This window comes from Ascaphus truei, unplaced genomic scaffold (genome assembly GCF_040206685.1).
Source record: "Ascaphus truei isolate aAscTru1 unplaced genomic scaffold, aAscTru1.hap1 HAP1_SCAFFOLD_1416, whole genome shotgun sequence".
Classification (NCBI taxonomy): domain Eukaryota; kingdom Metazoa; phylum Chordata; class Amphibia; order Anura; family Ascaphidae; genus Ascaphus; species Ascaphus truei.
The window spans coordinates 39,481-54,081 of record NW_027454298.1 but is presented as its reverse complement, the minus strand read 5'-3'; the positions used below and the strand labels follow the sequence as shown (position 1 = coordinate 54,081).

General features: G+C 41.1%; 1 long non-coding RNA gene across 1 annotated transcript in view; it reads right to left on the bottom strand.

Annotated features, from left to right (window-relative positions):
- The window catches only part of LOC142475844 (uncharacterized), a 44,474-nt gene extending 31,326 nt beyond the window's left edge, over nt 1-13,148 (bottom strand). Inside the window, exon 1 of the long non-coding RNA XR_012791189.1 lies at nt 13,009-13,148. This is a non-coding gene — a long non-coding RNA (uncharacterized LOC142475844). The remainder of the gene's footprint in view (nt 1-13,008) is intronic.
- Between the last annotated feature and the right edge of the window lie 1,453 nt (nt 13,149-14,601).

Here is a 14,601-nt window from a genome sequence, read left to right as displayed (position 1 = left end):
ATACACACCGACACTATATATATCCCCAGTGTACATATACACACTGACACTATATATATCCCCAGTGCGCATACACACACCGACACTATATATATCCCCAGTGTACACACACACCGACACTATATATATATCCCCAGTGTACACATACACACTGACACTATATATATCCCCAGTGTACATATACACACCGACAGTATATATATCCCCAGTGTACACATACACACCGACACTATATATATCCCCAGTGTACATATACACACTGACACTATATATATCCCCAGTGTACACACACACACTGACACTATATATATCCCCAGTGTACACATACACACCGACACTATATATATATATATCCCCAGTGTACATATACACACTGACACTATATATATCCCCAGTGTACACACACACACTGACACTATATATATCCCCAGTGTACATACACACACCGACACTATATATATATATATCCCCAGTGTACATATACACACTGACACTATATATATCCCCAGTGTACACACACACACCGACACTATATATATCCCCAGTGTACATATACACACTGACACTATATCCCCAGTGTACGTATACACACCGACACTATATATATCCCCAGTGTACATACACACACCGACACTATATATATCCCCAGTGTACATATACACACCGACACTATATATATCCCCAGTGTACACATACACACCGACACTATATATATCCCCAGTGTACACATACACACCGACACTATATATATCCCCAGTGTACACATACACACCGACACTATATATATCCCCAGTGTACACATACACACCGACACTATATATATCCCCAGTGTACACATACACACCGACACTATATATATATCCCCAGTGTACATATACACACCGACACTATATATATCCCCAGTGTACACATACACACCGACACTATATATATCCCCAGTGTACACATACACACCGACACTATATATATATCCCCAGTGTACACATACACACCGACACTATATATATATCCCCAGTGTACACATACACACTGACACTATATATATCCCCAGTGCACATGTACACACCGACACTATATATATCCCCAGTGTACATATACACACCGACACTATATATATCCCCAGTGCACACGTACACACCGACACTATATATAGCCCCAGTGCACACATACACACCGACACTATATATATCCCCAGTGTACATATACACACCGACACTATATATATCCCCAGTGTACGTATACACACCGACACTATATATATCCCCAGTGCACACATACACACACACACCGACACTATATATATCCCCAGTGTACACATACACACCGACACTATATATATCCCCAGTGTACATATACACACCGACACTATATATATCCCCAGTGTACATGTACACACCGACACTATATATATCCCCAGTGTACACATACACACCGACACTATATATATCCCCAGTGTACACATACACACCGACACTATATATATCCCCAGTGTACATGTACACACCGACACTATATATATCCCCAGTGTACACATACACACCGACACTATATATATCCCCAGTGTACGTATACACACCGACACTATATATATCCCCAGTGTACACATACACACCGACACTATATATATCCCCAGTGTACACATACACACCGACACTATATATATCCCCAGTGTACACGCACACACCGACACTATATATATATCCCCAGTGTACACATACACACTGACACTATATATATCCCCAGTGTACACATACACACCGACACTATATATATCCCCAGTGCACACACACACACCGACACTATATATATCCCCAGTGTACACGCACACACCGACACTATATATATATCCCCAGTGTACACATACACACCGACACTATATATATCCCCAGTGTACACATACACACCGACACTATATATATCCCCAGTGTACGTATACACACCGACACTATATATATCCCCAGTGTACATATACACACCGACACTATATATATCCCCAGTGTACATATACACACACCGACACTATAAATATCCCCAGTGTACACGCACACACCGACACTATATATATATCCCCAGTGCACATGTACACACCGACACTATATATATATCCCCAGTGTACACACACACACCGACACTATATATATATCCCCAGTGCACATGTACACACCGACACTATATATATCCCCAGTGTACATATACACACCGACACTATATATATCCCCAGTGTACACATACACACGACACTATATATATCCCCAGTGTACGTATACACACCGACACTATATATATCCCCAGTGTACACATACACACCGACACTATATATATCCCCAGTGTACATGTACACACCGACACTATATATATCCCCAGTGTACATATACACACCGACACTATATATATCCCCAGTGTACATACACCAACACTATATATATCCCCAGTGTACACATACACACCGACACTATATATATCCCCAGTGTACATGTACACACCGACACTATATATATCCCCAGTGTACATACACACCGACACTATATATATATATATCCCCAGTGTACATATACACACCGACACTATATATATCCCCAGTGTACGTATACACACCGACACTATATATATCCCCAGTGTACACATACACACCGACACTATATATATCCCCAGTGTACACATACACACTGACACTATATATATCCCCAGTGTACATATACACACCGACACTATATATATCCCCAGTGTACATATACACACCGACACTATATATATCCCCAGTGTACATATACACACCGATACTATATATATCCCCAGTGTACATATACACACCGACACTATATATATCCCCAGTGTACATATACACACCGACACTATATATATCCCCAGTGTACGTATACACACCGACACTATATATATCCCCAGTGTACGTATACACACCGACACTATAAATATCCCCAGTGTACACATACACACCGACACTATATATATCCCCAGTGTACATATACACACCGACACTATATATATCCCCAGTGTACATATACACACCGACACTATATATATCCCCAGTGTACATATACACACCGACACTATATATATCCCCAGTGTACGTATACACACCGACACTATATATATCCCCAGTGTACACACACACCGACACTATATATATCCCCAGTGTACACATACACACCGACACTATATATATATATCCCCAGTGTACATATACACACCGACACTATATATATCCCCAGTGTACACATACACACCGACACTATAAATATCCCCAGTGTACACATACACACCGACACTATATATATCCCCAGTGTACATATACACACCGACACTATATATATCCCCAGTGCACATATACACACCGACACTATATATATCCCCAGTGTACACATACACACTGACACTATATATATCCCCAGTGTACATATACACACCGACACTATATATATCCCCAGTGTACACATACACACTGACACTATATATATCCCCAGTGTACACACACACACCGACACTATATATATCCCCAGTGTACGTATACACACCGACACTATATATATCCCCAGTGTACACATACACACCGACAGTATATATATCCCCAGTGTACACATACACACCGACAGTATATATATCCCCAGTGTACACATACACACCGACACTATATATATCCCCAGTGTACACACACACACCGACACTATATATATATCCCCAGTGTACACATACACACCGACAGTATATATATCCCCAGTGCACACATACACACCGACACTATATCTATCCCCAGTGTACATATACACACCGACACTATATATATATATCCCCAGTGCACATGTACACACCGACACTATATATATATATCCCCAGTGTACACATACACACCGACACTATATATATCCCCAGTGTACACATACACACCGACACTATATATATCCCCAGTGTACACGTACACAACGACACTATATATATCCCCAGTGTACATATACACACCGACACTATATATATCCCCAGTGTACATACACACACCGACACTATATCTATATATATATATCTATATACTGTATATCCCCAGTGTACACATACACACCGACACTATATATATCCCCAGTGCACATATACACACTGACACTATATCCCCAGTGTACATATACACACTGACACTATATCCCCAGTGCGCATACACACAACGACACTATATATATATCCCCAGTGTACATATACACACCGACACTATATATATATATCCCCAGTGTACATATACACACGACACTATATATATATCCCCAGTGTACACATACACACTGACACTATATATATATATCCCCAGTGTACGTATACACACCGACACTATATATATATATCCCCAGTGTACACATACACACTGACACTATATATATATATCCCCAGTGTACACATACACACCGACACTATATATATCCCCAGTGTACACATACACACCGACACTATATATATATATCCCCAGTGTACGTATACACACGACACTATATATATATCCCCAGTGTACGTATACACACCGACACTATATATATATATCCCCAGTGTACGTATACACACGACACTATATATATATCCCCAGTGTACACATACACACCGACACTATATATATCCCCAGTGTACACATACACACCGACACTATATATATATATCCCCAGTGTACGTATACACACGACACTATATATATATATCCCCAGTGTACACATACACACCGACACTATATATATATATCCCCAGTGTACGTATACACACGACACTATATATATATCCCCAGTGTACATATACACACTGACACTATATATATATATCCCCAGTGTACACATACACACCGACACTATATATATCCCCAGTGTACATATACACACCGACACTATATATATATATCCCCAGTGTACATATACACACCGACACTATATATATCCCCAGTGTACATATACACACCGACACTATATATATATATATCCCCAGTGTACATATACACACCGACACTATATATATCCCCAGTGTACATATACACACCGACACTATATATAGCCCCAGTGCACATGTACACACAACGACACTATATATATCCCCAGTGCATATACACACCGACACTATATATATCCCCAGTGTACATATACACAACGACACTATATATATCCCCAGTGTACACATACACACCGACACTATATATATATATCCCCAGTGCACATATACACACCGACACTATATATATCCCCAGTGTACATATACACACCGACACTATATATATCCCCAGTGCACATATACACACGACACTATATATATATCCCCAGTGTACACATACACACCGACACTATATATATCCCCAGTGTACATATACACACCGACACTATATATATCCCCAGTGTACATGTACACACAACGACACTATATATATCCCCAGTGTACATATACACACCGACACTATATATAGCCCCAGTGCACATGTACACACAACGACACTATATATATCCCCAGTGTACATATACACACCGACACTATATATAGCCCCAGTGTACATATATACACCGACACTATATATATCCCCAGTGCACATATACACACCGACACTATATATATCCCCAGTGTACATATACACACCGACACTATATATATCCCCAGTGTACATATACACACCGACACTATATATAGCCCCAGTGCACATATACACACGACACTATATATATATCCCCAGTGTACATATACACACCGACACTATATATATCCCCAGTGTACATGTACACACAACGACACTATATATATCCCCAGTGTACATATACACACCGACACTATATATAGCCCCAGTGCACATGTACACACAACGACACTATATATATCCCCAGTGTACATATACACACCGACACTATATATAGCCCCAGTGTACATATACACACCGACACTATATATATCCCCAGTGCACATATACACACCGACACTATATATATCCCCAGTGTACATATACACACCGACACTATATATATCCCCAGTGTACATATACACACCGACACTATATATATCCCCAGTGCACATATACACACCGACACTATATATATATATCCCCAGTGTACATATACACACCGACACTATATATATCCCCAGTGTACATATACACACCGACACTATATATAGCCCCAGTGCACATGTACACACAACGACACTATATATATCCCCAGTGCATATACACACCGACACTATATATATCCCCAGTGCACATATACACACCGACACTATATATAGCCCCAGTGTGCATATACACACCGACACTATATATAGCCCCAGTGTACATATACACACCGACACTATATATATCCCCAGTGTACATATACACACCGACACTATATATATCCCCAGTGCACATATACACACCGACACTATATATATCCCCAGTGTACATATACACACCGACACTATATATATCCCCAGTGTACATATACACACCGACACTATATATATCCCCAGTGTACATATACACACCGACACTATATATAGCCCCAGTGCACATGTACACACAACGACACTATATATATCCCCAGTGCATATACACACCGACACTATATATATCCCCAGTGTACATGTACAAACCGACACTATATATATCCCCAGTGTACACATACACACTGACACTATATATATCCCCAGTGTACATATACACACCGACACTATATATATATCCCCAGTGTACATATACAAACCGACACTATATATATCCCCAGTGTACATATACACACCGACACTATATATATATCCCCAGTGTACATGTACACACAACGACACTATATATATCCCCAGTGCACATATACACACCGACACTATATATATCCCCAGTGTACATATACACACCGACACTATATATATCCCCAGTGCACATATACACACCGACACTATATATATCCCCAGTGTACATGTACACACAACGACACTATATATATCCCCAGTGTACATATACACACCGACACTATATATATCCCCAGTGTACACATACACACCGACACTATATATATCCCCAGTGCACATGTACACACAACGACACTATATATATCCCCAGTGTACATGTACACACCGACACTATATATATCCCCAGTGTACATATACACAACGACACTATATATATCCCCAGTGTACATGTACACACCGACACTATATATATCCCCAGTGTACATATACACACCGACACTATATATATCCCCAGTGCACATATACACACCGACACTATATATATCCCCAGTGTACATGTACACACCGACACTATATATATCCCCAGTGCACATGTACACACAACGACACTATATATATCCCCAGTGCATATACACACCGACACTATATATATCCCCAGTGTACATATACACACCGACACTATATATATCCCCAGTGTACACATACACACCGACACTATATATATCCCCAGTGTACACATACACACCGACACTATATATATCCCCAGTGCACATGTACACACCGACACTATATATATCCCCAGTGTACATGTACACACCGACACTATATATATCCCCAGTGCACATATACACACCGACACTATATATATCCCCAGTGCACATGTACACACCGACACTATATATATCCCCAGTGTACATATACACACAACGACACTATATATATCCCCAGTGTACATATACACACCGACACTATATATATCCCCAGTGTACATATACACACCGACACTATATATATCCCCAGTGCACATGTACACACCGACACTATATATATCCCCAGTGTACATATACACACAACGACACTATATATATCCCCAGTGTACATATACACACCGACACTATATATATCCCCAGTGTACATATACACACCGACACTATATATATCCCCAGTGTACATATACACACCGACACTATATATATCCCCAGTGTACATGTACACACCGACACTATATATATCCCCAGTGTACATGTACACACCGACACTATATATAGCCCCAGTGCACATGTACACACAACGACACTATATATATCCCCAGTGTACATATACACACCGACACTATATATATCCCCAGTGTACACATACACACCGACACTATATATATCCCCAGTGTACATATACACACAACGACACTATATATATCCCCAGTGCACATATACACACCGACACTATATATATCCCCAGTGCACATATACACACTGACACTATATATATCCCCAGTGTACACATACACACCGACACTATATATATCCCCAGTGTACATGTACACACCGACACTATATATAGCCCCAGTGTACATATACACACCGACACTATATATATATCCCCAGTGTACATATACACACCGACACTATATATATCCCCAGTGTACATGTACACACCGACACTATATATATATCCCCAGTGCACATATACACACCGACACTATATATATATATATCCCCAGTGTACATGTACACACTGACACTATATATATCCCCAGTGCACATGTACACACCGACACTATATATATATCCCCAGTGCACATATACACACCGACACTATATATATATATCCCCAGTGTACATATACACACCGACACTATATATATCCCCAGTGTACATGTACACACCGACACTATATATATCCCCAGTGTACACATACACACCGACACTATATATATCCCCAGTGCACATGTACACACCGACACTATATATATCCCCAGTGCACATACACACACCGACACTATATCTATATATATATATATCTATATACTGTATATCCCCAGTGTACACATACACACCGACACTATATATATCCCCAGTGCACATATACACACTGACACTATATCCCCAGTGCGCATACACACAACGACACTATATATATCCCCAGTGCACATACACACACCGACACTATATCTATATATATATATCTATATACTGTATATCCCCAGTGTACACATACACACCGACACTATATATATCCCCAGTGCACATATACACACTGACACTATATCCCCAGTGCGCATACACACAACGACACTATATATATATCCCCAGTGTACATATACACACGACACTATATATATATCCCCAGTGTACACATACACACCGACACTATATATATATATATATCCCCAGTGTACGTATACACACGACACTATATATATATCCCCAGTGTACATATACACACTGACACTATATATATATATCCCCAGTGTACACATACACACCGACACTATATATATCCCCAGTGTACATATACACACCGACACTATATATATATATATATCCCCAGTGTACATATACACACCGACACTATATATATCCCCAGTGTACATATACACACCGACACCATATATAGCCCCAGTGCACATGTACACACAACGACACTATATATATCCCCAGTGCATATACACACCGACACTATATATATCCCCAGTGCACATGTACACACAACGACACTATATATATATCCCCAGTGTACATGTACACACAACGACACTATATATATCCCCAGTGCATATACACACCGACACTATATATATCCCCAGTGTACATATACACACCGACACTATATATATATCCCCAGTGTACATGTACACACAACGACACTATATATATCCCCAGTGCATATACACACCGACACTATATATATCCCCAGTGCACATATACACACCGACACTATATATATCCCCAGTGTACATGTACACACAACGACACTATATATATCCCCAGTGCACATATACACACCGACACTATATATATCCCCAGTGTACATGTACACACAACGACACTATATATATCCCCAGTGCACATATACACACCGACACTATATATATCCCCAGTGTACATGTACACACAACGACACTATATATATCCCCAGTGTACATATACACACCGACACTATATATAGCCCCAGTGCACATGTACACACAACGACACTATATATATCCCCAGTGTACATATACACACCGACACTATATATATCCCCAGTGTACATATACACACCGACACTATATATATCCCCAGTGTACATATACACACCGACACTATATATAGCCCCAGTGCACATGTACACACAACGACACTATATATATCCCCAGTGTACATGTACACACCGACACTATATATATCCCCAGTGCACATATACACACCGACACTATATATATCCCCAGTGCACATATACACACCGACACTATATATATCCCCAGTGCACATATACACACCGACACTATATATATCCCCAGTGTACATGTACACAACGACACTATATATATCCCCAGTGCATATACACACCGACACTATATATATCCCCAGTGTACATGTACACACCGACACTATATATATCCCCAGTGCATATACACACCGACACTATATATATCCCCAGTGTACATATACACACCGACACTATATATATCCCCAGTGTACATATACACACCGACACTATATATATCCCCAGTGTACACATACACACCGACACTATATATATCCCCAGTGTACACATACACACCGACACTATATATATCCCCAGTGTACACATACACACCGACACTATATATATCCCCAGTGCACATGTACACACCGACACTATATATATATATCCCCAGTGCATATACACACCGACACTATATATATCCCCAGTGCATATACACACCGACACTATATATATCCCCAGTGCATATACACACCGACACTATATATATCCCCAGTGTACATATACACACCGACACTATATATATCCCCAGTGCACATATACACACTGACACTATATATATCCCCAGTGTACACATACACACCGACACTATATATATCCCCAGTGCACATATACACACTGACACTATATATATCCCCAGTGCACATATACACACTGACACTATATATATCCCCAGTGTACACATACACACCGACACTATATATATCCCCAGTGCACATGTACACACAACGACACTATATATATCCCCAGTGTACATATACACACCGACACTATATATATCCCCAGTGTACATATACACACCGACACTATATATATATATATATATATATATATACTGTATATCCCCAGTGTACACATACACACCGACACTATATATATCCCCAGTGCACATATACACACTGACACTATATCCCCAGTGCGCATACACACAACGACACTATATATATATCCCCAGTGTACATATACACACCGACACTATATATATATATCCCCAGTGTACATATACACACGACACTATATATATATCCCCAGTGTACACATACACACCGACACTATATATATATATCCCCAGTGTACGTATACACACGACACTATATATATATCCCCAGTGTACACATACACACTGACACTATATATATATATCCCCAGTGTACACATACACACCGACACTATATATATCCCCAGTGTACATATACACACCGACACTATATATATATATCCCCAGTGTACATATACACACCGACACTATATATATCCCCAGTGTACATATACACACCGACACTATATATAGCCCCAGTGCACATGTACACACAACGACACTATATATATCCCCAGTGCATATACACACCGACACTATATATATCCCCAGTGTACATATACACACCGACACTATATATATATCCCCAGTGTACATGTACACACAACGACACTATATATATCCCCAGTGCATATACACACCGACACTATATATATCCCCAGTGCACATATACACACCGACACTATATATATCCCCAGTGTACATGTACACACAACGACACTATATATATCCCCAGTGTACATATACACACCGACACTATATATAGCCCCAGTGCACATGTACACACAACGACACTATATATATCCCCAGTGTACATATACACACCGACACTATATATATCCCCAGTGTACATATACACACCGACACTATATATATCCCCAGTGTACATATACACACCGACACTATATATAGCCCCAGTGCACATGTACACACAACGACACTATATATATCCCCAGTGTACATGTACACACCGACACTATATATATCCCCAGTGCACATATACACACCGACACTATATATATCCCCAGTGTACACGTACACACCGACACTATATATATCCCCAGTGTACACATACACACCGACACTATATATATCCCCAGTGTACATATACACACCGACACTATATATATCCCCAGTGCACATATACACACCGACACTATATATATCCCCAGTGTACATATACACACCGACACTATATATATATCCCCAGTGTACATATACACACCGACACTATATATATCCCCAGTGTACATATACACACTGACACTATATCCCCAGTGCGCATACACACAACGACACTATATATATATCCCCAGTGTACATATACACACTGACACTATATATATATCCCCAGTGTACATATACACACCGACACTATATATATCCCCAGTGTACATATACACACTGACACTATATCCCCAGTGTACATATACACACTGACACTATATCCCCAGTGTACATATACACACTGACACTATATCCCCAGTGCGCATACACACAACGACACTATATATATATCCCCAGTGTACATATACACACCGACACTATATATATCCCCAGTGTACATATACACAACGACACTATATATATATCCCCAGTGTACATATACACACCGACACTATATATATATCCCCAGTGTACATATACACACCGACACTATATATATATCCCCAGTGTACATATACACACCGACACTATATATATCCCCAGTGTACATATACACAACGACACTATATATATATCCCCAGTGTACATATACACACCGACACTATATATATATATCCCCAGTGTACATATACACACCGACACTATATATATATCCCCAGTGTACATATACACACCGACACTATATATATATCCCCAGTGTACATATACACACCGACACTATATATATATCCCCAGTGTACACACACACACACACACACACACACACACACACACACACACACACACACACACACACACACACACACACACACACACACACACACACACACACACACACACACACACACACACTATATGACCCCCCGGTGATCACTCACTGTGCCCCTGAGCAGCACCATGCTGTCTCCCTGTCCTGTGACTCCGCCCACTCCCTCCCGGAAGTGACCCAGTGAAGCCGGCCTGTGACTCCGCCCACTCCCTCCCGGAAGTGACCCGGTGAAGCCGGCCTGTGACTCCGCCCACTCCCTCCCGGAAGTGACCCAGTGAAGCCGGCCTGTGAACCGCCTGACATCTTCCCTGTCACGTGATGCTGTGGCTGCAGCCATGGCAACGGGAAGTGTGTGTGTGTGTGTGTGTGTGTGTGTGTGTGTGTGTGTGTGTGTGTGTGTGTGTGTGTGTGTGTGTGTGTGTGTGTGTGTGTGTGTGTGTGTGTGTGTGTGTGTGTGTGTACACACACGTGTCTGGGTAAGTGTTTATGGGTCTGGGTAAGTGTGTTTGTGTAAGTGTGTGTGTCTGTGTAAGTAAGTAAGTGTGTGGGTAAGTATGTGTGTAAGTGTGTGTGTGTTTGTGTGTGCGTTTTTGGGTAAGTGTGAGGGGGGGGGGTAAGTGAGTGTTTGAGTGTGGGAAAGTGTGTGTGTGAGTATGTGTGGTACAGTTGCTATATATATATATATATATATATATATATATAAAGCAGAAAATAGCCGTGTTAGTCCAGTTGCGATAGTGCAGAATAAATGAGTTCTTCAGTATTCGGTGATACCTTTTTTATTGGACTAACAATTTATGTCATAAGACAAGCTTTCGAGAGTTCTCCTCTCTTCTTCAGGTCAAGCAATACTGATATACAAAGATATATATATATATATATATATATACACACACACACACACACACACACACACACACACACACACACACACGTACACACACGTCACAGCTTCCTATTGGCCGGGGGCCTTTAAATAGATATCACCTTCCCAGGGAAGTATATCTCGGGTGCAGCGAGTCTCCGCCACCCCTGTCCCCCCCCCCCCTGGAGCTGAAATCAACGCCCGCTAGTCAAAAGTAAACGGAGAGGTAACGCCACTCTAACATGGCTCGCGTTACCCCCCTCGTACCGAAAGGTGGCGGTCGCTCCCTCCTGACACTGAGATATGGGTGTTGCTAGATAGGGGAGATAGGGGAGGGGGGGGGGGAGAGAGTTGTTTCAAGGCGATATATATAGCACCTAGTCAGATAGCACTCCCTCTCCCCCCCCCTGTATCTCTCTCTCACTCCCCCTGTATCTCTCCTAGTATATCTCTCTCTCCCTCCCCCCTTTGTATCTCTCTGTCTCCCTGTATCTCTCTCTCTCCCCCTGTATCTCTCTCTTTCCCCCTGTATCTCTCTCTTTCCCCCTGTATCTCTCTCTCTGTCTCCCTGTATCTCTCTCTCTCCCCCTGTATCTCTTTCCCCCTGTATCTCTCTCTCTCCCCCCCTGTATCTCTCTCTCTCCCAGTATATCTCTCCTGTATCTCTCTCTCACTCCCCCTGTATCTCTCCTGTATCTCTCTCTCCCAGTATCTCTCTCCCTGTATCTCTCTCTCCCCCTTATCTCTCTCTCTCTCCCTGTATCTCTCTCTCCCCCTTATCTCTCTCTCCCTGTATCTCTCTCTCCCCCTTATCTCTCTCCCAGTATCTCTCTCTCT